We start from the raw sequence: 27,252 nt of genomic DNA, 5'->3' as shown, positions 1-27,252 counted from the left end.
CAATATGGGACTAGGGGTATAACTGTTAGAACACTAGTCTAGGAAGCATAAGGCCTGGGGGCCTCAGCCCTTAGAAAAATAAGATAAAAACAAAAATTATAACATGAGCAGGACCTACACCTGTGGTCACAGCTGGAATCTTGGGTGTGCCCTGTGCCTGGCCTCACTGGGGGCTTTTGTTTGTTTTCCTTGCTCATTTGTTGAGGAAGGATCTTAACCCTGGCTAACTGTAACTTATATACAACCAATGCTAGCCTTGAATTAATGGTGAGGCTCCAGCCTCAGTTTCCCAAGTTCTGGCATTGCAAGCTGTCCAGATGTCATATTATGCCCTTTTTAAAATGTTTATCTTTTTATTATATTTCATGTGTTTGTTTAGTGTATGTATATGTGTGTGTGTGCATACACACACGTGCGAATGCACTCGCATCACCTGTATGAGTGGAGAGTAGAGGAGACCCTGCAAGAGCTTACTCTCTCCCTTCCCCCTGGGGGTCCAGGGTTGGAACTGAGGTCGTCAGTCTACCACTGAGCCATCTCTCTGGCCCATACAGTATTACCAAAGCACCTCAACTTGATGGTTGCAGGATTTTTTTCTACTGCCAGGGATTGAACCCAGGACCTCATACAGGCTGGTTAATCGTTCTACCACTGAGTTATATCTCCCAGCAGTCATCTTATGGAAGACTTGATATAGCAAAAATGTAATCCTCTCAAATCTACATATGCAAGTGCTGTTAAATTCCTAGCAAGGCATTTTTTTTTTTTAAAACAAAACATAGACAAGTGAAAGAGATCTAAATCAATCCTGGAAAGCAGGAAAATGGGAGGACTTTATCTACATGATCAAGCCTGCTACGATGGTATGGTAGTCTCAGGACAGAGGCTTGGCACAGAGATCAGTGACACAGAATGAAGAGGGCAAAGAGAAGCTAGCAAAGTAGACCACTCTGGTTTTCTTGGAAAAGGTGCAAAATAATTCAGTGGCAGGAGGATGTCCCACGACTCCTTTTATAAAGACGGAAGTTGAGGATGTCCTTCACCTTCTGGTCCTCCTGCCTGCGCCTCCCAAGTGTGGTATTTCCTGCGCCTGCTTTTGAAGGATAGTCTTTTAAACAAATGGTGCTGGAGCAGCAATGACTGATCATGCATAGGGAAAATAAAGAAGAGAGGGCTGTGGGAGAAGACGGGAAGAGAAGCGAGAGAAAGGAAAATAACTGACTCAAACCCTACACATTATAAAAATATTAACTCAAAAACAGATTGCCACATAGTTCTAAGTCCTGACCCGCAGAAGTATGGTCAGTAAAGGATAAAACTGATACTTTAGACTTTATTAAAGTTATTAATTTTCTCTGGGTCAGTAAGATGCCTTTGGGGCGAAAGAGGCCTGCTATGCAAGCCTGGTGACCTGAGTTTGATTCCCAGGACCCACATAAAGGTGGGAGGAGAAAACCAACTGTGCAAAGTTATCCTGTGACCCCTACACACATGCTATGGTCAACACACACCCACAGTCACATCACACATACATCACACATACACACACATTAGTATAGCAACAATAATAAAAACATTTTCTCTGCGAAAGACCCTATCAAGTGAGAAGGTGTTTGCAACTTGCGTATCTGAAGAACCAGAATCTAGATGTGCCGACAACTCTCAGGACTCAACAGTAAAAAATAAACAATGCATTCGGGGAGTGAGGTCAAACCGATGTTTGACCAGAGCGGGCACACGGAAAGTGTGTGGCACTGCAAAGAAGCTCAGAGCCATAGCATCAGGGAGCTGCAAAGCCAAGCCTTAGGGGATGCTGCAGCACCCATCAGAGTTCCTCAAACAAAAAGCCAGGGCATCAAATGATGACAGGGAGTCATGGAAACTGGGCCCCTCCTACACCAATGCTGAGAATACTAAATGGAAACGCTTGGTAGTTTCATAGCTCTCTCTGTGTGTGTATGTGTGTGTGTGTGTGTGTGTGTGTGTGTGTGTGTGTGCATGTGCGTGTATGATATATAGATGTGCATATATGTAGGTGGTTGTGAGGGTATAAGAGACAGAGGGGGCAGTGTTACTGTGTAATAACGGGTACAGAGTTTCAGTTCTGCAAAATAAAAATGTTCCGACGATGATGATTATGGTTGTATGAAAAGGTCAGTGTGCTTAGAGCCTTTGACTCTACACTTAAAAATGCTTGGAGGGGTGAATTTTGTTGTGTGTATTTTATTACTACTAAATACGCAACTCTGTACAACCCAGCCATTGCATACTCAGGGATTTGTCCTAGAGAAATGAATGCCTATATCCAGGTAAGAACCTGGACATAGTACTCACGCTGTTTTGTTAATAATCAATAGCTTAACAGTTCAAAGGTTATTACATGTGTGTGTTTGTTTGTTTACTGAGTGTGTTCATGAACAAGAGTGTGTTGTGGTATGTGTGTGTGGAGGTCAGAGGACAACTGGAAGAAATTGGTTCTGGCCTCCCACCATATGAGTTCTGGGGATCAAACTCAGGTCACCAGATTTGACAGCAAGTACCTTTATCCACTGAGCCTTCTCAAGGGCCCAGTAGCCTAAAACGTCAATGGGTGACTAATTTAGAAAGCTACAAGATAGCCACACCATGGCAGCTGAGTTCTCCATAAAAAGAGCAAGAACCTGGCTGACCTGCGTGAGAACTCTGCTGAGTTAAAGTCAATCCTAGTGGCTAGAGAGATGCTTCAGGGGTTGAGCATTTGCTGCCTAATCATGAGGACTGGAGTTCAGATCCCAGCAACCAAGGAACAAGCCAGGCATTTCTGTGCACGGCCACAACCCCAGTTCCAAGGTTGAGTGGAGGAGACAGAGGATCGCTGCATCTTGATGGTTTCCAGCCAGGCTGAGAAAGTGAGAGCACCAGGTTCAGGGAGAAATCCTGTTTGGAAGGAACAGGCAGGAGGAGAAGATCTCAAGTCCTCCCTCTTCTGGCTCCCATGTATGCATGCAACCTCACATGACTGTGTACCTGCATACACACACACATACGTACACATATACATGTGTGTATTTATGTATGTGTGCATATATGCGTATATGTATATGTGTATATGTGTATATATGTATACACACTCCACTGCCACATACATAAGTAGCAAATATAAATGAAAAGGGAAAAAGTCAGTCCCAGGGGTTATGTGATGCTGCACTATTTCATCTGTAGAATATTGTTCATATGACAAAATTACAGGGCTGGAGAAGAGAGCTGGGTATGGGTGGCACACACCTGTCATCCCTGCACTTGGCAGAGGCAGAAGGCTTGCAAGTTTGAGGTCAGCCTGGGCTACACAGTGGGTTAGAGGTTAGCCAGTGTTATAGTGAGACCCTGTCTTTGAAAACCAAAAGACAAAACCCACACACGTCCCTGTGTAGAAACCTGCACCACCTCAGGATAGTAGCCAGTAGCTAAGTGTGAGTTGGAATCACTTCACTATGTAGAAGAGCCAATGAGGGTTTGTGGGAACACCATCTACCCAAGGCCATCTCATCAATGCTCCCAGACACTGTGTATTTTGATGTGAGGCCCCAAAGGACTCTGTCCCTTGATGTCCTTGGCCTAAGCTGCTGATGCCACTAGAATGTTTGTCCTGCCTACTTTAAAATATTTTTATTATTTTATTATTTTATGTGTATGGGTGTTTTGCTCATGTATGTCTATGTACCATGTATGTGCCTGGTACTCACAGGGGCCATCAGATCCCCTGGAACTGGAGTCATAGATGGTTGTGTGACACATAGTGGGTGCTGGAAATCAAACCTGGGTCATCTGAAAGAGCAGCCAATGCTCTTAACCGACAAGTCATTTCTCCAGGCCCTCATCCCTACATCCCTTAACTTAGAGTTTCTAACTTGCTGTGGGGTGTGTGTGTGTGTGTGTGTGTGTGTGTGTGTGTGTGTGTGTGTCAGTGTGATGCTGGGGTTGGAACCCAAAGCTTCACACATGTTGGGAAGGTGCCTGAACACTGACCCAGCATCTGACCTTGCTTTTTTTTTCTCGATTGTATGTGCCATGATTGTAATGACGTATGTGCAGGATGGGAAGGCACAAATGTGGTGATCAGAAGACAAGTGGGTGAGCCTGTTCTCTCCTTCCACATGGGTTTGGCCATTTAACTCCAGTCAACAGGCTGGCACAGCAATGACCCATCTCGCCAGTCCCAACCCCACTTTCTTGAGCTAGTAGTTCACGTTATCCAAGCTGGGCAGCAGCCTTGGCCTCCTGAGTAGGTGAGCTCACAGGCATGGGCCACCACAGCTGGCTACAGCTTCTAACTCTTTACAGTTAAATTCAAGTTCCTTCTCTTTTCTGAGCACGGCTGAAATGATCCCTCCCCTGAAGCCCAGCAAAACCACTGGGTCAGGCTTCCCCAGTCACTTTCTCTAACTCCCATTTGATCACTTGCAGTGTTGGCATGCACTCAGATGGCCCTTTAATTAACTGTTATAAATATAGATGCTACTCCATTTATGATGGGGTTATGACCCAACAAACCCGTCGTAAAGTCAAAAAATCACCAGTCAGCTGTAATTAGCTGAGTGGCCATTTGTTTAACATCATCTTCTCCACTAGCCTGCCAGGTCCAAGAGTGAAAGGTCAGAGCCTGTGTCTGTCATATAAGCTCATTGGCAGAGACAGTAGCTAGGATCCTGGGACTCTCTATGGGACCTGGAAAGTGAGTGTGTGTGTGTGTGTGTGTGTGTGTGTGTGTGTGTGTGTGTCTGTCTGTCTGTGTGTCTGTGTGTCTGTGTGCCTGTGTGTATGTGTCTGTGTGTATGTGTCTGTGTGTATGTGTCTGTGTGTATGTGTCTGTGTGTATGTGTCTGTGTGTATGTGTATCTGTGTGTGTCTATGTGTGTGTATATATGTCTATGTGTGTGTGTGTGTGTGTGTGTGTGTGTGCCTGTGTGTCTGTGTGTGTTTATATATGTCTGTGTCTATGTCTGTGTCGGTGTGTCTGTGTGTATGTCTGTGTGTCTGTGTCTGTGTGTCTATGTCTGTGTCTGTGTGTCTGTGTGTCTGTGTCTGTGTGTTTCTGTATGTCTGTGTCTGTGTGTATGTCTGTGTGTGTATGTGTGTCTGTGTGTATGTCTGTGTGTCTGTGTCTCTGTGTGTGTGTGTATGTCTGTGTGTGTATCTGTGTGTCTGTGTGTATGTCTCTGTGTGTGTGTGTGTCTGCGTGTCTATGTGTCTGTGTGTGTGTGTCTGTGTGTCTGTGTCTGTGTGTGTGTCTGTGTGTCTGTGTCTGCATGTCTATGTGTCTGTGTGTGCACACAGGTCACAAGCACATGTATGTGGAGGCCAGAAGTTAACCTTGAATATCCTTCCTCAGGCACTCTTTTTTTTTTTTTTTTTTTTTGGTTCTTTTTTGTCGGAGCTGGGGACCGAACCCAGGGCCTTGGGCTTCCTAGGCAAGCACTCTACCACTGAGCTAAATCCCCAACCCTCCTCAGGCACTCTTCATCTTGCTTTTGAAATGCTCTTTCACTGGGACCTGGGACTCATCATTGTAGTGGGCTGCCTAGGCAGTGAGTCCCAGAAATCCTCCTGTCTCCACCCACTCAGTGCTGAGGTTACAAACATGCCACCTTGCCCAGATTTTTGGGTGGGAGCTGGTCCTTATGCGAGCATGGCAGGCCCTTTACCAAACAAAGCTTTCTCTCCGGCCCCAGCCAGGGACCCTGAGCACCCAAGAGCTCAGTGTGTTTGTGCTCAGCAGAAACCAATTGATTCACAGCCTCTGAGGCTGGGACGTGGCACATGAAGGTGCTGGCAGATTGGATGTCTGAGGAAGGCTGTTTTCTACTTCCAGGTCAGCACCTTGTTGCTGCCACCTGGAGGAGGCTCTCTTGAGCCCCTACAGGGCAGACAGGAGAGAGGAAGAGCCTACTCAAACTTTTTAGTGGAACCTCTGAAAAGCCCCAGCAACCCAACCGTCCTCACTTCCTCCCCAGCACTGGATTTTGTTTTAATTTTTTATTTTTCTTTTCAAACACGGACTCTGCGGATCCAATCCAATGCCTTACCAGTTGAGCCATCCCCACCCCTAGCCCTGCTCTTGGTGGTTTGGTTTGGTTTAGTTTGGTTTCATTGACTTTTTTTTTTTTTCAGATGAAGTTTTGCCATGTAACCTCAGCATATAAATCAGATTGGCATCAAACTTGTGGCAATCCTCCTGCCTCTACCTCCTGAGTACTCAGATTACAAGTGTGGGCCACCGTGCCTGGCTGGGTGATCTTCTTCACAGAAGCCTTGCTGATATAGACCAGGAGCTCCGGGAGTCTAGGCCAACAGTTGTCAGCGCTAAGCCCTGCTAGTGTGGTCAGAGACTCTAGGGGAATCTAGAGCTGCACGTCCACTAATCACTATACCTAAAGAAACTGGAGTTAAATAAAACCTCAGGGTCTCCTATCAAGCTACCCACATTCAAATGTTCAGTAGCCACTTATGGCAAGGGGAGCTCTTATATTGGACAGCATAGAATTATAAAATATTTCCGTTATGAAGAGAAAGTCCCATTGGATATCACTGGACTAATGACTAACCCTTTACTGGCTCCTTGTTGGGCGATACATACATGGTCCATTGAAACATTTCAGAGGGCAACTTTAAGCCCCGTCAGTTTTTTGCTCTGTGACCTTGAACCAGTTACTTCACCTCCCCCCTCTTATCAGGTTGCCATGGGGATTCAATAGAAACAGATGTCAAAACGCTTAGAATTCTACCTTGGCCTCAGTCAGTGCTCGGAACCTGTTGCTTTTATTTAAGCCTCGGATAGATGGATGCTATTATGATTCCCACTCGAAGAGATGGAAATTGGAACCAAAGAGCTGGAAAAACTTAGCCAAAGTCACATGATAATAAAGTGGCTAAGTGGGCTTTGAATTCCAAAGCCCATGACCTTGTGGACGACTTACCAACCTCTTGAGGGATGAGCATGGATCTGATCCAAGGCCCTGGAGAAGGAACCTGGTTTTGTTTCACAGCTCCCTGGGCCAGGTGGACATCTGGAAACCCTGCCGGGAGCTTCAAGCACCAGACTGACAGACTGTGTCCCCAACAACATCCACTTCTACCCCGCTATCAGCTGACATCCGTCAAAAAGCCTCCTCCTCCCCGTCACCCTGGATGAGACACTGGAACCAGAGCTCTGTGCAAATAGAACATGAATTCTGCTGACAGGGTAATAATAAGGCCCCTAAATCAGCGCCCGAACTTTCTGCTTTACATATATTACTCAAATTACATGTCAGGGATTAATACACATTATAAACCAGCTGTGCCGCTGACATATTTCTCTCAGAATGTCTCTCTCGGGTGCCTCCTAGACCCGCTAGTGGTGTTAATCACAGGGTCTCCCCACCCTGCTTGGGCCTGGGTCAGGCAGCACAGATAGCAGGAGTGCCAGAGAGGGTTACAGGAGGAGAACAGTGACGGGCCCAAAGCTGTCGTCCCAACATTGGATCTGGCCCGCTTGGTTGTGTTCCAAAACCACTCCTGTATCTTCCTGCTGCACAAGCCATGGGTTTCAAATTGAGATCCAATCATGTCTTGTCCCGTGGCTACGATCCAGTGCAGGCTGAGGTCTTCAGTACCTGGCTAGGGTCAGGCACGAAGTCTGCATTCCTAGGGGGGCCTCAGAGGCTAAAGGTCGCCGACTCTGATGTCATTCTCTCTTTGTTTCCAATTAACAGAAACCTGATACTGTTCGGGTCTGTCATGTAACGATCTAAAAATATCCCATTCTCATTTCCCTTGTGACTAGGTATTGATGTGGAAAGCAGCTCTGGCAAGTGAGATGGAAAAAGAAATACCCTGGAATGTCTGGGAAATTTTAGTATAAGAACCACTCCTTATCACATCCTTTTCTCCCGGCCTAGAACATAATCACGATGGTCATAGTTGTAGCTATCCTGCAACCAATGAGGCAAAACCTTCCGCACTAAGGAAAGATCGGAAAGACCTGAGATCCCATAGATAAATTTACTCTGTATCCAAACCCTGATCTTCATACTTCATACTTCTGGACATACAGGAACAAAAATAAATCTGAGCCCCTCTTAAGCTGGTAGTTACTGGGGGCTCACTGACATCCTAAAGCCTTCGCTCCCGGCGCTCCTGACATCCCGGCGCTCCTGACATCCACAGAGAAGCAGCTATTGGGTATGCCTGCAATTCATACTTCCTCTCTGAAGTATGCCTGAGACCAAACTCCCGAGTCCCGGAATGTCTATCACTCTACACTGGCTTGGCCGGGAGCTTGGCTATCGCTGATGAAAGGGACCCAACCAAACCAGGTTGTTGCCTGAGAATTTAAAGTGGACCAAGAGACCCACGTGAAGAAACACAAACTGGCCTCTGCAGCCTGTTCTGACCTCCGTGCGCTGAGTGCGTAGCTTTTCATAGAGATCTGAATTTCTGGCTTTGCTTAAAATAGTGTGAGGCCTGGCACCACCGGGCAACACAGTCCACTTGGCAGTAAGCCGCGGTTGCTGAGCGGTGGCTTCCCCCGTGAGACAGACGTGGCTCTCACGTTCTCTCCAGCTCCCACCTAGTGCCAATGTGTTTGTATAAACGGCTCCCCGGCACTTGTCCCCGATGCCTGCCTGACTCCTGCCGGTATTGGAGCTGATGATGCCTGCTCTAAGTAGGCTCCATAAGGCCTTTGAATCATGATGATGGTGATGATAATGGTGTGTATAAAGATAATAGCAGCTGTTATCGATGGTTACTAGGAGCCCGGCTGCTCCACACACAAGTGCCCTTACCAGTCCTCAAAACAAGATCTCTCCCACTGGACAGATAAGGAGACGGGAGTTCACTGAGGTGCAGTAACTTGACTCCAACCTCACAGTTAGAAAGCTTTCCGGGTGGGATTTAGATACATTCAAGTGGATGTCTCCTAATTCACGGAGTGTACAGCCTCCGTGTGAATAAAGGCAAAAGTTCAAATGGAGCAGACATGGCAAATGGGGGATTCAAAGGCATTTAGCTCGGGCTAAATGAGACCCTGTGTCAAAATATCAGGCCCTGTCCCCGAGGTACAGCTGGAAAATAACATGGCAGGTACACAGAGGAAGACTGAAGAAGGCACCAGAGAGGGGGGCAGGGGTAAGGCTTGCTACCTATGGCCTTCATCTGAGGTAGGAAGCCTCCTCCAGCTGGGACTCATAAATACAAGTAATAAGGTGACTCGAATCTAAGCAGAATAGGGAACCAGAGAAATCTGAACCTGCCAGGAGGCAAGGGAACTTGGATCTGGACCCTGATGGCAGAAACACAGGGCCAATCTGACAATATTCTGGTGTCCCATGTCCCAGGATGCTAGAATCCTCATCAGGCCTTTCTAAGGGTTCCTCTGAGCCGATCTCAAGGAACAGTCACTGCTCCTTCTGCCTGGGTTGTCCCTAGAGACAGGGACCACCTCCTCAATATCCCTGTGTCTTGGTGATTTTGACTCCTAGTCCAGTTAGTGCCTCTGGTTGACAGAGCTTGGGTCATATATCCAAACCCTAGCGTCAAGGGAGGCTAGCACATACACATTCTACATGGGAGCAGGCTGTACTCCCCAACAAGACTCATATTGGGAGGAGCATCTCCAGACAAGAGGATGAGATTCTGAACCTGTGTGTCGAGGAAGAACAATAGTCCCTGAAAATTCGCTGGTGCCTCTTTAAAGACGCTGGCGGGCCTGTGGTTGCTGCTAAGTCTCGTCAGAACATAGATGATGCTGGAAAGGAGCAATCAGGGCACACTGAGGTGCAAGAAAGATTTAGGGGATCCATCGGTTCTGTGAAGCCATCCAAGAGGTTGCAACATTCTGAGGGAAGGAGGAAGACTCCAGGCCTGAAGGGCCAAGAAAAAAGGATGTTTATGGGACTGTGAAAGTAACTGACTAGGAAAAAGAGCCTCCTCCAGGGCGTGACTCCGGAGGAAAGTGAGCTGGGGAAATAAACCTCATTTCTCCATTTCCCTCCTTCTTAGACCCCACAAGTCTTCCTCAGGGAAACAGAAAGTCAGAGAGCGGAACTGGAGAGACGGCTCAGCAGGTAAGAGCACTGACTGCTCTTCCAAAGGTTCTGAGTTCAATTCCCAGCAACCACATGGTGGTTCGCAACCATCTGTAATGAGATCTGATGCCCTTTTCTGATGTGCCTAAAGACAGTGATAGTGTACTCACATACATTAAATAAGTAAATAAATCTTTAAATCTTTAAATAAAGAAAAAAAAAGTCAGAGAGCAAGAATCCTAATGACATCTCCCGTAAAGGTAAGCCCTTGGGCATGGTGCTACCTGGCTCAGAGTCTGAGAGCAGATCTCAAGAGCTCAACAGATGGGTAGGCTCTTATCACTCCAACACTCTGGGCTGGATTTTCCACATTATTCCTGGCCCAGGGATGTGAGTTCTCTTGGTCACCCCACACCACTGTTCTAGATCTGTGGCTGTGATAAAACACTTCGAATAAAAGCAGCTTAAAGAGGAAAGGGTTTATTTGTCTTTCGGTTTCAGATCACATTCCGGTCCCTGTGAAGGACAGAACAAAACCCCAAGCCTTTGGAGAGAGAAACCCTGGAGGGTTACTGCTCATTGGCTTACTCTGAGACTCAGGTTTAGCCAGCTGCCCTGAGTGCAGCCCAGCCCACCTGCACAGGAGACCTGACACTGGGCTGGGCTGGCCCTACTACACCAACTAGGAGTCAAGGCATTCCCCCCCCCAGACATGCCCATAGGCTACTCTGATCTAGGCCATTCTTCAGTGGGGAGCCCCCTCTCCGATGACTCTAGGCTGTGTCAAGTTGACAGATAAGCCCCACACTGGCTCCTTCCCCTGAGATCACTTTTTTTGTTCTCCCCTAACAGTTTGACCCTTTGACAGGCTCCGTGTGAAGTTCAAAGGCTGGTTTTTCCAAAAGCTGGGCCTTTTCTGTATTTATAAGGATTCCATGTTTCTGGTCCTCCTTCTCAAACTCTGATCTGAGGATGCCCCAGACATTCTGTTGAATGAGCAATTTGCCCTTTTTCTGTACTAAATATCTGCCCAGCCTTGAAGGGCTGTTTTGAGAGGGCTTTTTTTAAACCCATAAATGCCTCATTTGGTCTGTTTGTCCTCTCACAGCCTAATCTGTCGGTCAAATCCTTGCCGGCTTGCCGCAGGCCCCGTGGGGTGATCCCTGGCCCCAACCTCTGCTACTGTCTCCTCTGTCTGTAAAGAGTGGTGTCTCCATTTTGACTGCCCCATGACTTCTTAACCTGGCTTGAAACTGTTCTTGCCTCTTGATGTGTAAGTCCCACACGGGAGGAGCAAAACTGATCCTCAATCTTTAAAGTTCTAAGTGGATGATTCTGGGGGGGCGGGGGGAGCAATGAAATCATGATGACAGACTTCAGAGCATAGTAGCCAAATCCCAGCAAACCAAGGTCCACAACTCATCCTCAACAAGACAACTGGAGAAAAGCGGGGAGGTGTGTTTCATGGGGCCACAGGGGTAGAGGGACAAAGAGATCCAATTATCCCCAAGAATTCATTTTCAGGGCCCTGAAGTGAATTTAACATTTAAGTTAAGGTCAGAATGATGGGTTTCTCCATGTAGCCCCTGATGTCCTGGAACTTTCTATGTAGACCAGGCTGGCCTCGAACTCACAGAGATCCACCTGCCTGTGCTCCCAAGTGCTGAGATTAAAGGTGTGTACCATTCTCCACCTGGCTCTGTTATTTTAAATTATGCTGTATGGCTGGGGAGGTTTGCAGGATAGTACACACATGTGAGAATAGGCGTAAGGAGATCAGAAGAGGGCACCAGATACCCTGGAGCTGTGAAGCAATAGACATGGGTACTGGGGACAGAACTGGGGTCTTCTGGAAAAGCAGCAAGCACTTTCTTTTAGATTATTTATTTTATTTTATGTGTATTTGCTATTTTGTGTATGAGCATTTGGCTGGTGAGTGTGTGTGTGTCCAATGCCCATAGAGATCGGAAGAACCCTTTGAACTGGAGTTATGGATGGTTGTGAGCCACCATGTAGATGCTGGAGATTGAACCCTAATCCTCTGGAACTGCTGAACCATCTCTCCAAGCCACCATTCTATTCCTTGGGTCTAAACTGTTCTCAAGACTTGATTTGGCCACCAGAAGGAGGCAGAAGCCCCTACTCTGCCAGTCTGTGCCTGAGCCACCAGAAGCTCTGCGTGCTTCTGATCTTGGAGCCCTGCTGCTAACCAGAAAGCAAGCCCCAGCTAGTCTGCAGAACATGAAAGACGTAATTCTGCTTCTAGAAATTTAGAAGGGAAACTCCTACACAAGTGTCCAGAAAATACATACTGGACTATCTGCTTTTTGCTGCATTGTCTGCCACAGAGGAAAATTTGTAAAAACCTTGTCTACAGACGAGCTTTGCATAGACAAGTTTATAAATATTCATGTGATAAACTGCTACATAACAGTTAATAGGAATCAACTGTATATATCGGTGTCTATATATATCATCAAAAATAGCTCTCGAGAACACATTAATACATTAAAAGCCTGTTGTAGAAAATAAAATACGATTCTATTATGTGCATCTTAAAGCCATGCAAGACAGGCATTTATGATACATCACATGTAGTAGATGTATGAAAAGAAGGGTAGATACCAAATTCCCGTGGGTTTCTCTAGGGAGGTGGGCATGCACAAGAGAGTTCACTTTATATCCTATTAGATATTTTTTTTCTAATCAGAAGGAAACATTGTAAAGCAATAACACTAAGTGTGGATGGCACAGGCGTTTATTAGATTATTCTCTGTCCTCATCTGTATTTAAAACTTTAACCAACTGAGAGAAAAAAAATCTAATTATATCCATGAGCGCGTTTTGTGACTCAAGTCTGTGTGTGTATGTGTGTGTGGCTGAGCTTCGCATCTGTGTCACTGACATTCATAACGGAACCAGGGCCCTCCCTGGGAGGCACATTTTACTGAGCAGGAGGCCCCTGGGGGCTCCCAGCACCTGAGGACGGACCTGTGGACCTATAGGCGGTGGCACTCAACCTGAGCCCATCTAACTGAGATCACTCACAGCAAGAGCCACCCAAACGGGGGACATCTGGATTACATGTGTAATTGCATCAGGCAGTGACACTGTGATGAGCTGGTCTCATGAAGTGATTGGTGGGGAGTGGTGGGGGGCAACTGCTGTTCTACCGGCTGATGTGTCCAGACGTGACATGGATTGTTTTCTCTGAATGGGCCATAATCCCACATAATTCAAAGAACCTTTCTGGAAGTGACTGAGAGACGAACATTTGTTGGTTAAGAGGCAGGTTTAGTGGGCTGAGGATGTAGCTCTGTGGGTGGGTAAGGCACTAGCCTGCCGTGCACAACGCTGTGAATTTTATCTCAAGCATAAACCTGGCTTAGTGGTATAAGCCTATAATCTCAGCCTTTGAGAGGTGATGACCAGAGGTCAGAGGTTCAAGGTCATCTTTAGCTCAGTAGCCAATTTAAGCCCAGCCTAATTGGCATTAGACACTGTCTCAGAACACAGACATACAGAGAGAGTAAAAGAGCACAAGAAAAAAAAAATTTTAAATCAACCCTGAGTCTGATGTGATGGATGTGATGGCATATAACTGAAATCCTAGTGCTGGGGAGACAGAGGCAGAAGGATGGTGAGTTCCAGGCTAGCCTGAGCTATGTAGCAAGACCCTGTTTTTAATGACAAACAAAACAAAGAAAAAACAAACAAACAAAAACAAATTTAAAAAATAGCACTGAGTAAAGAAGTTTTGGGTGAGGGGGCTGGGGATTTAGCTCAGTGGTAGAGCGCTTACCTAGGAAGCGCAAGGCCCTGGGTTCGGTCCCCAGCTCCGGAAAAAAAAAAGAACCAAAAAAAAAAAAAAAAGTTCGCTTCTTTGGGGCTGGGGATTTAGCTCAGTGGTAGAGCGCTTGCCTAGGAAGCACAAGGCCCTGGGTTCAGTCCCCAGCTCCGAAAAAAAAAAAAAAAAAAAAGACCAAAAAAAAAAAAGAAGTTTTGGGTGAGTTAGGAATGAAGAAAATTCACACTAAGACCATTGTTCTTAACAAGTCCCCCTCTGTGTACCTGACTCTCAGATTGAGTTTCTCTCCAAAAGCCTCCTGCCTAGGGAATGATGCCACCCACACTGGGCTGGGGATTCTCACACTAATTAACTCAAGGTAATCAAGACAACCCCCCCCCACACACACACAGATATACCATAGGCCAGCCCAGTATTGGCAATCCCTTACTGAGACACTTTCCAGGTAATTCTAGGTTATGTGAACTGACAGTTAAAACCATCATTGTAAAGCATGAGGACCTGAGTTTGATCCCCAGCACCCACATAAAAAGCCAGGCATGATGGGGTGCACTTGTGAACACAATCACAACCACCAGTGTTGGAGAGGTATCAACAGATCCCTAGCCAGCCAGTCTACCTAGCCTAGTCAGTGAGCCTCAGGACCCAGAGCTTCCAAAACCCAAGTGGACAGCTCCTGAGGAATGACACTGAGGTAATCTGGCCTCACTATGCATTCACACACATGTACACACCAGCACTCACATGAACATATACACACACCATAAAAAATAGACAGCCAACTTGCAGCGTGTAAGGCTCTGTAGGAACAGTGCTGAGCTGTACTGCAGCTCTCAGGCGTAACTGTAATACATTTTTATATTTACTTTTTTTTCTTTTCATATTTGATTGATTTTCTCTGTGTAGCTCTGGCTGTTCAGGAACTCACTCTGTACACCAGGCTGGCTCAAATTCAGAGATCCCCCTGAGTGCTGGAATTAAAGGTGTGCACCATCACACTCGGCTCTTTTTATTTCTGTAAATCCAAACAAAAGTGGTCAGAACAACAGCGATTCCAAGATGGCTGCTCTTGTTATTGCTCTTCCCCTCCAGGAGGGGGCGCTACCACATCGTGGCCCTAAAGGTCTTTGAGTGGAGCTGGTTTAGGCTGTGACATCTTTTTTTTTTTTTTTTTTTTTCCCCTAGGTAAGCGCTCTACCACTGAGCTAAATCCCCAGCCCCACGACATCTTTTTAGTCCCGGTTTCAGCTTGTACTATGGGAATCTTTCACAGTTCTGGGGCCATGTTTCTACCAGACACTCGTGGCACTTGTACCCTGCCTTCCTCACTAACAGTAGAGATGGGTAAAGGAAGGACTTAAGCGGAATCTACTTAGACACCTTTTATTTACTAAAAAAAAAAAAAAAAAGAATCTACAGTTCTCTATTTTTCTTTCTTGTTTAGGCGATGGGTATTTGTTTGTTGTCCTGAGACAAGGCCTCACTATTTAGCTAAGACCCGGGATTCATCAACCAACCCAGACTGACCTCAAACTCACAGTGACCCTCCAGTCTTCACCTCTGGATGATAGGTGTGTGTCCCCAGGACCAGCTTATATACCACAGTGGGTTTTTTAGTTTAGTTTAGTTTAGTTTTGTTTTGTTTTTTACTTATTCACTTTACAACATCTCTGTCCTCCCCCATCTCTCCCCCATCACAGTTTTGTTTTTTTTTTTTTTTAACTCTTTCTAGACTAAAAGTTGGGTCAGTTTCCTTCAGGAGGGATTGTGGGAATGGATGAGGTCCTGAGTGAAAATGTATATTATTGACATGGCCTTCATGCCTCTGACCATGGGAATGGTAAAGTCTTTCCATGGTCAGTGTTGACAGAAAGCATCCACCTACCTGTCAGCTTACTCCTTGGCTGATTACAGCCTGAGACTGCTGCCTTATTGAAACTACCTACACAGATCAGCTAAATCTGCCTCCTTGTACAATAAACCCATCTACTCTCGGCTGCATATAATGTATGTGCTGAGTTCCCCAGCTGCTGATGTATCTCCATCAGAGCATGGCCCAGGGTGGAGAGACGGTTCAGAGGTTAAGAGCACAGGCTGCTGTTCTAGAGGTCTTAAGTTCAATTCCCAGCACCCACATGATGACTCATACCTGTCTATGAGATTTGATGCCCTGATCTGATGTGTGGACATATATGCAGACAGAACGCTCTATACATGATAAATAAATCAATCTTTTTTTTTAAGTGCATGGCCCAGCCCACTCAATCTCAGCTTTTCTGTGTCTGTGTGTCTGTCTTTCACATCCTAATCGCCCCAGTCAGGTTGCAAGGACCCAGCCATGTAGGTCATGGCAAGGGACAGGGGCAGATGTTTTAAAATTAAGGAAAACTATAAAGTACAAAATAACAAGACATACCTTATCATTTCAAATCTTGGTGTGTTTTCTTCAGGCATTTAGAAAATATTAATAATGCTATTATTTGGGGGAAGCGATAGAACCTTTTATGAAGGATCCAGAAACATAGAGAAGAGGAGGTTGCAGGAAGAGATCACACCAGACACCAGGATCTAGACCTCACAACAAAGAAACAGCACATTAAACATGGCTCTAAGCCAACATAAAGCTAGCAAAACGCTCTATCAAGGTAGGATTGTATTATAGGTTCAAATCTTAATGAAAAGTTTCCGTTTTGCTTATTTTGTTATCATTTACTTTAAAAAAATGGAACTGAGGAAGCTAAAAGAAATGTTGAAATTCAGATAATTAGGCACATATGTCAAGAGATTGTTTTTCACAGTAGCTATCTTAAATTTGTGAATTGAGGTCTCAATGGATTGACCTCGTGGTTAGTTTTTAATGTTATACTTTGGTCTGCTTGTGGTTTCTTTTATTACCTGATTGGCTGTTAATGTATTCTCTCTCTCTCTCTCTCTCTCTCTCTCTCTCTCTCTTTCTCACTCACTCTCTCCCTCCCTCCCTCCCTCCCTCTCTCCCTTCCCCTCCCCTCCCCTCCCCTCGTTCTGGTTTTCTCTGTGTAGTCCTGGATGTCCTAGAACTCTCTCTATAGACCAGGCTGGTCTTGAACTTAGAGATCTGCGGGCCTCTCTGCCTCCCAAGTGGTGGCATCTGCCGCTGCTGCCCTGTTTGTCTCATTATTTTTGGAAAGGCTTTTTGCTTTCCAATGAAAACTCTGATGGTTTGTGGTTTTTGTTGGTTTGGTTGGTTAGTGGTTTGGTTTGGCTTTTGGTGTCCCCACTGCCCAGTCTTTGTATATATTTTATTGAAATTTAATCCACAAAAAGGAGTCATCATTTTAAAGAACTTTGTGGTTAGTTTTTAAAATAATTTATTTATTGTTACTTTATGTCCTTTGGTGTTTTGCTTGCATGGATGTATGAGGGTGTTGGATCCCCTGGAACTGGAATTACAGACAGTGCCTACAATGTCAGTGCTGGGAATTGAACCCAGGTCCTCTGGAAAAGAAACCAGTGCTCTTAGCTGCAGCACCACCTCTCTAACTCCTAGAATTCACCACTATAAAGTGTAAAATTCAGTGGGTTTAACAAGACTGCAACCACCACTGCTGAACAACTCCAGAACGTTTTCACCACCGGAAAAAGAAAAACGACACCCTCTCTTGGCCACTTTCCAGCCCCTCCCCCTCCATCTGCCTGCATACCAGCCTCTTTCCTTCTTCCGCTTTGACCCTCTAGATTTGTCCATTCTGGACATGTCATGGAAATGGAATCAGCCAGCCTGTTGTTTGGGGGTATAGCCTCTTTCTCTTAGCAAAACTGATTAATTAATTAGCTAATTTAAAAGTTCATCCACTGTATAGCATGTTTCCGAATCCCATCTCTCTGTAATGGCAATGATACTCTTTTGTGTGTGTATTAGTTTATTTTTCTCATGGCTGTAACAAAAAAACTGGCAAAAGTAACTTGAGTGAGGGAGAGGTTTGTCTTGGCTCCTCCTTAGAGGCTTCAGTGTAAAGGTGTGGAAAGCCCGGCAACAGGAATGTGAAGCAGCTGGTTACATCGTTTCCTCAGAAGTAGAGACAGATGAACACTGCTTGCTGCTCCACCGGACCTCTCCCTTTTATTCAGTTCAGGACCCTAGTCTGAGTCAGGCTGATTAACAGATTAGCCTTAACAGAGGAGTCCGCTATCAATAAAGCACTCGTGTGTAGCAGTTGGGTCGTTTTCAGTTTGAGACCAGGATGAATAATGTTGTCCCAACACCGGTGTGACTTTCACTGCAAGCATGTTTTCGGTTCTTTTGGACGCATGTGTAGAAGGGTCCCCGAGTCTCTCTCAAGGAATTACCAAGCTATTTTCCAGGTGACTTTACTAGTTTAGGTTCTGGGCAGCAATTTAATAAGGGTGCAGTTTCTCCCCAATACCATTGACTGACTGTTGTTGGTTTTTTTTTTTGGGTTTTTTTTTTTTTTTTTTTTTTGGTTCTTTTTTTCGGAGCTGGGGACTGAACCCAGGGCCTTGTGCTTCCTAGGTAAGCGCTCTACCACTGAGCTAAATCCCCAGCCCCCTGACTGTTGTTTTTAATTTGCAATTTCCCCAGTGACTAAGGAAGTTGAACATCTGTCCCTGTGTTTCTTGGCGATTGGTGTCTCTTTAGAGAAATGTCCATTTAAATCCTTCACCGAGTTTCATTTTATTTTATTAATGAATTAATTTTTTTCTTTATTGGGAAGTTGAGACCATTAACTTTAAGAGTTAGTTATTTTCGGGGTTGGTGATTTAGCTCAGCGGTAGAGCGCTTGCCTAGTGAGCACAAGGCCCTGGGTTCAGTCCCCAGCTCCGAAAAAAAGAAGAAAAAAAAAAGAGTTATTTTCGATTTACTCTTTAGTAATATCATCTACGAATACAATATGTTTAGTATCCACCCCTCCTCTTCTGATGAATTTTGAGGCAGCATCCTGCTGTGTTGCCCAGGCTGTCCCAACTCAAGATCCCCCTGTTTCAGCCTTCCAAATAGACACAATTACAGGCATACGTCATCCTAGCCGCTTTGCCCATTTTTAAGTTTGGTTATATGCTATTTGTTTCTTTGTTTCTTTGAGACGGGATCTCACTAAATAGCACAAACTAGTCTCAAATTCACAATCCTCCTATCTCAGCTTTCAGAGTGCTAGCTAGGTAGAGGCGTTTTGTTGTTATTGTTGTTGTTGTTTTGCTTTGTTTTTTCCTTTACTGTTGAGATGTACGTGTCTTTTATACGATCTCGAAGCAGATTCTTACCAGTGTGTGATTCACAGATCTCTTCTGCCTTTTTGTAAGCTTTTCCTCCCACAGCACACACATTTTAACTTTGGTGAGGTTCTGTTCCTCCAGTCTGTTGGTGATGTTACACTTACAAGACTGGCCTAACACAGAGAATTTTTTTTCACCTAGTTTTTTTCTTCTAAGTATGTAACAGTTTTAAGTCTTATCGCTAAGAGTTTGCTCCACGGTAAGTTGATTTTAATAGGCGTGATGGGATTCAACTCCATTTCTTCGCGTTCTCTCTAAACACTGCTGAAATTGTTCTCTCATGGAAAGTTCTGGCATTCTCATGGTGGATTATGTCTCAGTGTGAGATATTTTTAGTTAAAGTCTCCAGGAACACCATGATTTTTATGTTTGGGTTTGTACTTTGTTTCATTCAGAGAACTCTTTTTGCTTTAGCATTTTGATATGTCTTCCCTTGTGTAATCTCTGATTTGCTGAAGTCAATCGTCTTTACATTGAATCTTCGCTTCCTGTGCTTGTTAGGCTGATGCTGTTGTTGTTGTTGTTGTTGTTGTTTTGAGACAGGGGATCTCTGTGTAGCCCTGACTGTCCTGGAACTAACCATGTAGACCAGGCTGGTCTTGAACTCACAGAGCTCTCCCTGCCTCTCCCTCCTGAGTGCTAGGATTAAAGGCATGCCCAGCTATGCTTTTTCCCCCAAAATGATGTGTTATGTATCCTGTGTGTGTGTGTGTGTGTGTGTGTGTGTGTGTGTGAGAGAGAGAGAGAGAGAGAGAGAGAAAGAGAGACAGAGACAGAGAAACAGACACAGACACAGACACAGACAGACACAGAAAGACACAGAGAGACAGAGACAGAGAGAGACAGAGACAGAGACAGAGACAGAGACAGAGACAAACACAGAAAGACACAGACAGACACAGAAAGACACATGGAGACAGAGAGACAGAGAGAGACAGAGACGGAGAGAACAACTTTCCGGAGTCAGTTATCTCGTTCTCCCATGCACCACGGCTTCACATTTGGCTGGAGGCAGGGCAGGCTTGGTAGCAGGCACCTTCAGAGACTGAGCTTCTGACAACCTCTCTGGCTCTTAGCTCATTTCCCTCTGAGCTCACAGCTGTTATCAAGAGTCCCTCCTTTGTGTTAGTATTTCTGCTTTTCAGAAGTATGTTCTCTGAGATTTTAGTTTATTAGTCATAACAGGCATAACTAGCAATTTGGGCTTTCAATTGGCCTCCTCGAGTCCTAACCACCTGATTTTGTCATCTCACCTTAAGTATTTTTGAAAAATAAAATGAAGGGACTAGAGAGATAGCCTAGTAGTGGTGCCTTGAATGTGTGCTGTCCTTGGTTCAATGCCTAAACCTGCAAAAAAAAAATTACTTAATTAGACATCATTATTCTTTTATCATGTTTTTTGAAATGTGAAAGCAATTTCCATCTGTCTTTTTAATTAATTATGTTTTCTTCCCACAGAAGGTCTGTGGTTGTACCACTTCTGATTGTGTGTGGGACGGGGCAGGGGGGGCAGTATTCACACACATGTTCTAGTCAATTTGACACAGCCCGGAGTCACCTGAGAAGGGAGTCTCACTTGAAGAACCACCTAGATAAGATTAGCATGTGGACTTGTCTGTGGGGGACTATCTTGGAGTGCCCAGCCCACTGTGGGTGTCTCCATTCCCTGGGCAGATGGTCCTGAGCTGTATAAGAAAGCTAGATGAGCATGAGCCTGTGAGCCAATGAGCAAAGTTCCTCCATGGTTTCTGCTTCAAGTCCCTGTCCTGACTTTCATCAGTGATGGGAGGTAACCTGTAAACTGAAATAAGCCTTCTGTTCCCTAAATTGTTTTCCATGATACTAGTCCCAGTAACTGAATGAAACCAGAACAACAGCCACACTTCACACACATATACACGTACACCGAAAGAACAAGAGAGTATACTAACTCTTCGTACCTCGCTCACGTTTTCCTGACTTTACGTATTCTGTTTTCTCTGCATCGCCCACAATCCCTGCCCCTCGGTATTTTTTTTTTTTTTTTTTTTTTGGTTCTTTTTTTTCGGAGCTGGGGACCGAACCCAGGGCCTTGCGCTTCCTAGGTAAGCGCTCTACCGCTGAGCTAAATCCCCAGCCCCATGCCCCTCGGTATTTAAAGTCAGTCTGCTTTCCCCTTTGGAACAGAACTGAAGAGTTGCCTTGGGTGTCTTTTCTGCCCTTTGTCAATTCAAGGACGTGGGCAGAGGCAGAGCTCCTGCAGCTGAGACCTGGCTTTCTCAGTGAGCCCAGCCTCTGCTCTCTCCTCTGCTTCTGCTAAATGTTCTGGTCCAAGGTTTTCTTCCCCAGTCAGGAGTGTGTTTTATTTCTGTGGGGTGGACAGCTTTGGTCTTTGAATAATTTCAAGTTTGTTTTTTCTGGAACTTTCAGTTCCATCAACAAAGTACAACAATATTGTTCACTTTCTTCCTTTCATGGACTCACCTCAGTAGTGAGTTCTTTCTTACTTTTGGGAACAGAGTCTCATCATTCAGCCTGGGCACCTGTAACCTTGGACTTTATGTCATCATCACCATCACCATCAGCATCACCATCATCATCATCATTATTTTGTGTTTGTTTTTTGTTTGTTGAGACAGAATCTCACTCGGTAGCTTTGGCTGGTCTTCAACTCACTATTTAGACCAAGCTGGCGTGGAACTCCTGCCTCTGCCCCTCCAGTGCTAGAATTAAAGGTGTTAGCCCAGCAGGCCACAGACTTAGGATCCGCCTTCACATGGCTCTGGGGGATCAGACTCAGGTCTTCAGGCTTGTAAGGTAGGTGGCTTTACCTACTTAGCTGTCTCACTGGCCTTCCATATGTATTTTATTTGTGCTTTGTTTGTTATTGGTATAGGCACAGGCGAGCAGCTGTGCACACTCATGAAGCCGTGCTCACTCCTGCAGCTGTGCTCACTCCTGCACCTGTGCACACTCCTGCAGCTGTGCACACTCCTCCTGCTGAGAACACTCATGCAGCTGTGCACACTCATGCTGAGAACACTCATGCAGCTGTGCACAATCATGCAGCTGTGCACACTCATGCAGCTGTGCACACTCCTGCATCTGTGCACACTCCTGCTGAGCACACTCCTGCTGAGAACACTCATGCAGCCGTGCACAATCATGCAGCTGTGCACACTCATGCAGCTGTGCACACTCCTGCATCTGTGCACACTCCTGCTGAGCACACTCCTGCTGAGAACACTCATGCAGCCGTGCACAATCATGCAGCTGTGCACACTCATGCAGCTGTGCACACTCATGCAGCTGTGCACACTCCTGCAGCTGTGCACACTCCTGCTGAGAACACTCATGCAGCTGTGCACTTCATGTAGCTGTGCACACTCACACAGCTGTGCACACTCATGCTGAGCACATTCACACAGCTGTGCACACTCATGCTGAGCACACTCATGCAGTTGTGCACACTCCTGCTGAGAACACTCACGCAGCTGTGCACCTCATGCAGCTGTGCACACTCATGCAGTTGTGCACACTCCTGCTGAGAACATTCACGCAGCTGTGCACTTCATGTAGCTGTGCACACTCACACAGCTGTGCACACTCCTGCTGAGCACACTCATGCAGTTTTGCACACTCATGCAGCCATGCACACTCATGCAGCTGTGCACAATCATGCAACTGAGCACACTCTAGCAGCTGTGCACACTCATGAAGCTGTGCACTTATGCAGCTGTGCACACTCATGCACACTCTTGCAGATGTACATACTCATGCAGATGTGCAGCAGCCAGGATGAAGGACATCCTGTAATTACTCTACATCATACTTATTAGCAACTGTGCAGAGAAACTACCAATCTAGGGTACCCTGTGGGCAGAAGGAAAGGCTTACGGGGGATCAAACTGCCAAGGCTGTCTCTGGGAGAAGGGCAGAGGACAGAGAGAAGAAGAAAATGACAGAAAAGCAAGTAGATTTCATATGACATCCAGCCGGGGACACAATCGACACACTGAGTCAACACGGACTGTTAGGACTGAGCTGGAAGTAGGTGCCCTTCTCTAAAGTAAGTGACCTTTGGGGGAAGGTTGACAGAGATTCCAGGAAATCAGGGACCCACTATAGCAAATCTGCTTTTCTGGTAAACAGAAACCTAGTAACAATCCTTCTGTTTACTGGACCAAAGTCCTTCTGTTTAGGACGCCATCAGCAGTGCTATGTGGAGTGGGAGAAAGGGGGGAGGCTTTGGACCTAACTATTCTTTGAGACAAGGTCTCTCACCACTAGATTGATGACCAACAAACCATGTTATCATGACATGAGTGCAAGACGTGATAAAAGCAGCAACTGCTTTTAGCCATCTCTTCAGCCCCTAAAGAACTGTAAATTATATATGTGACTTGCATTTTTAGGTCCTACCACATTCCTATTTACTCTATGTATTTGCCAGTAATATATAAGTGTCCATCAGTATATTCAGAGGCTTCGTTCCAGGACACGCACACATATATACATGTACACCTGTCAGATACCAAAATCAAAAGATTTTCAAGTCCTATACATAACACAGCAGGCCAGGGATGTAGCTCAGGGGTTCCCGCTTGCCTGGTGTGTGTAAGGCTCTGGTATCAGTTCTTAGCATAAGGAATGAAAAACTGCTGCGGGCTTCGTATGTCACCCACACGCATGCTCTCATATACATAGATGGCCTAAGAACATTAGGGCCTTCCACGACCTCAGACTGTGTAACTGCTACGTAAACATTTCCGAGACTATTGTTCAGGGAATCTTGACAAGAAAAAGAGTCTATACATGTTCAATAAAAACACGGTGGGACTTATAACATTTCTACTCCTAGTTAGTTGAATCCATAGCTACTGAACCCACAGATCCAGGCAGCTGACTGTATTTTGTATTGCTGGTCTTAACCTGGACTTACTAAGAACTATTCTATGGAGACGGAAGCTGGCAGGTGGCTGGGCTGCTGGTCAAGTTAAATCTTCAAGGAGGATACTTAAGACAGTACCTACCAGTTCAAGGTATTGATTTACGTAATGACCCCGTGCGTTCCTACCTCCTCCCGACCTCGCCAAACACAACTCATGTTGGCATGGAGCCCTGAGGCCCTGATACCCAGCAGCTGGGTCTGCAACTCCACAGCCTTATTTCAAGCAGTAATTTATTCTCCGAGTTGGCTCTTCCCCAGTCTCTGCAAAGGGCCTGCCAAATTGCGTCTCCAGATGAGGCCAGCCCCATACCTCTTTTCTTGCCTTTCTGTCATTTTAGAGTTTGCAAGGAAATGTAAATTTCTCTCTTCTTGATGAAAGTGCGAATGAGTGATGCCCACCAAAAAATATATAAATGTAGAGGAGCCTGGGCCATTTCACAGAGGAAACCTCAGATATCCATTCCTGATCACACTCCGGGCCACCCAGAGGGAGGCATTCATTGTGAAATTCAATTACCAGACTTCGTTCAGCTGCTCCCTGGAAGACCAATTAATTTCCCCCTATTCTGCCTGTGGAGCCTCTTTATAAAGCTGCAATTAAGAGGCTTCTAAAAGCAAAACCTGTATTACCTTATAGGTAAATATAATGAACAAGAAATGGATTCTTTTTTTCCTTTTTTCCAGGGCTGGGGATCGAACCCAGGACCTTGTGCTTCCTAGGCAAGTGCTCTACCACTGAGCCAAATCCCCAACCCCAAGAAATGGGTTCTTATTCTTACTGTAGGAGAGGAGTCAAGATGCAGGATGCAGGCTACACCCTGGAAAGAGTGCCCCAGCCCCCAAATCTCTCCACCCTTTAACCTCCTAGGGCAGCCAGGGAACTGTGGAAGTTCAGTATAATTCCTTCCTCCAGGTCAAAGGATTTCCTCAGAGCCAGATGCGGGCCTGGTCCTAAACAGAGGCTCTGTACAGTGCCATCCAGAAGTTGGAGACAAGGGCTAACGGCAAACTTAGCGTGAGAGATGCTGTGAGAGAAAGGGATCTCCTGTATGACAGGAAATAGACATCCTGTGTGATTGCGGTGTCTGTGGATTCCTGTTTCATTCTGTTTTACCGTATTGTGTTGTAATTTGATTACTACTTGTTTAACAGTGAAGTGAGTCTCCAGAGGGAGAAGCGTCATATGTGAAACATGAAAACGGAGAAGAGCGGAGGCAGGAGGATCCCAGTGTAGACAAACAGCGAGCTCCAAGGTCAGTGACAAACGCTGCAGAAAGGGAACCGAGCAGACAGGAACCTGGCTGTGGTGTCGTGTCTTTAATCCCAAGAGGCAGAGGCAGGCGGAGCTACGTGAGTTTGAGGTCAGCCTGCTCTGTCTACATAGAAAGTTCCAGACCAGCCAGGGCTACACAGCGATCCCGTCTCAAAAACCAAACCAACCAAAACAAAAACAAAAACCATGCAAGGGAGCAAGAGAGATGGCTCAGGAGTTAAGAACAAGAACCGCATTTACAGGGGGCTGGGGATGTATTTAGCTCAGTGGTAGAGCGCTTGCCTAGGAAGCACAAGGCCCTGGGTTCGGTCCCCAGCTCCGAAAAAAAGAACCAAAAAAAAAAAAAAAAAAAAAAAAAAAAAAAAAAGAACCGCATTTGCAGAGGACCCAAATTCTGTTTGAGAGCCCATGTCTGATGGCGCACAACTGTCTGTTCCAGGGGGCTCCAGTGCCTCCTTCTGGTTTCCATAAGCTACTACACTCACATGCACGTATCCCTGACTCGGCCTTACACACACCACATAACCAAAATAAAAATACGACTTTTTTTTTTTTTGGGGGGGGGGGGTTTCTCTGTGTAATCCTTACTGCTGGGATTAAAGATGAATGCCGACGCCACCCAGAAAAAATGAAAATAAATCTTGAATAAAGAATTAAGCCAGACAAGGGGCTGGGGGTTTAGCTCAGTGGTAGAGCGCTTACCTAGGAAGCGCAAGGCCCTGGGTTCGGTCCCCAGCTCCGAAAAAAAGAACAAAAAAAAAAAAAAAAAGAATTAAACCAGACAAAAACAGATCTGCTCTGGGTGAAGCAGACAGGACAGAACTTCCCTGACTATTTAGAGCAAACTTCTGTCTGTGTGAAAGCATAGATCTCACCTCAAAGGGAGGAAGAGATCGTTTATTGCAAGGCCACATATAAGTGAGCATGACCCAGGGACACAGGGACGGATCAGCTGAAAGCCATGTTCCAGCATGGTAATGGTTACATCAAGTTTTTATAGGAATAGCACAGAGAAAATATCAATCAAGGCAATTTTTCAAATATATTGAGTGAAATATCAGGGAGGCAGATTTACAGCTAAGAGGGGAAGACTTAGATGCCTTCTGCGAACAGCTTTCCTATTATTCTTTTGTGTGTGTGTGTGTGTGTGTGTGTGTGTGTGTGTGATAGAAAGAGAGAGAAAGAGATAAAAAGAGAGAGAGCATGTATATATGTGTGTGTGAAAAAGAGAGAGAGAGAAAGAAAGCATGTGTATATGAGTGTGTGTGTTTGAGAGTATGTGTGTGTGTATACGTGTGTGAGAGAGAGAGAGCATGTATATATGTGTGTGTATGAAAAAGAGAGAGAAAGCAAGCATGTGTATATGAGTGTGTGTGTGTATTTGAGAGTATGTGTGTGTATACGTGTGTGTGTGAGAGAGAGAGAAAGCATGTGTATATGAGTGTGTGTGTGAGAGTATGTGTGTGTATACATGTGTGTGTGTGAGTTTGTGTGAGTGTGAGTGTATAAACCCTCATATGCATGTGCATGTGTGCATATGTGTAGGCAGATGCACATGGGTGTGGAGGTCAGAGGTCCACATCAAGTGTCTTCTTCGGTTGCCCTCCACCTTGTTTACTGACATGGGGTTTCTCACCCTGGGGCTTGTGGATTCAGACAGACAGGCTTGCCAGCTTCTGGAACCTATCTCCACCCTTCTTTAGTTCTGGGCTACAGACCCAGAACACCATACCCAGCATGTGGAAGATGGAGGCAGGAGAATCAGTTTAAGGTAGTTCTCCTCAGCTATACAGTGGGCTGGAGGCCCACCTGGAATATACAAGATCCTGTCTCAAAAATAAATAAATGGGGCTGGTAAGATGGCTCAAGGACCAAAGGGGCTTGCTGTCAAACCAGACAAGACTGGAGTTCAATCCCTGGGACA

At 45.6% G+C, this 27,252-nt stretch overlaps 1 long non-coding RNA gene across 1 annotated transcript; it reads left to right on the top strand.

The window, feature by feature from the left end:
• The first annotated feature begins 6,743 nt into the window (after positions 1 to 6,743).
• Positions 6,744 to 10,274, top strand: LOC134486467 (uncharacterized). Its single transcript, XR_015684735.1, has 2 exons — positions 6,744 to 7,219; positions 7,802 to 10,274. It is a non-coding gene; the product is annotated as an uncharacterized LOC134486467 (long non-coding RNA).
• Positions 10,275 to 27,252: the final 16,978 nt, after the last annotated feature.

The sequence above is a fragment of the Rattus norvegicus genome, chromosome 3 (assembly GCF_021556685.1).
Source record: "Rattus norvegicus strain SHRSP/BbbUtx chromosome 3, alternate assembly SHRSP_T2T, whole genome shotgun sequence".
NCBI classification, from domain to species: domain Eukaryota; kingdom Metazoa; phylum Chordata; class Mammalia; order Rodentia; family Muridae; genus Rattus; species Rattus norvegicus.
Note: the sequence above shows the minus strand (reverse complement) of the source record. Positions and strands in the feature narration are given on the sequence as shown.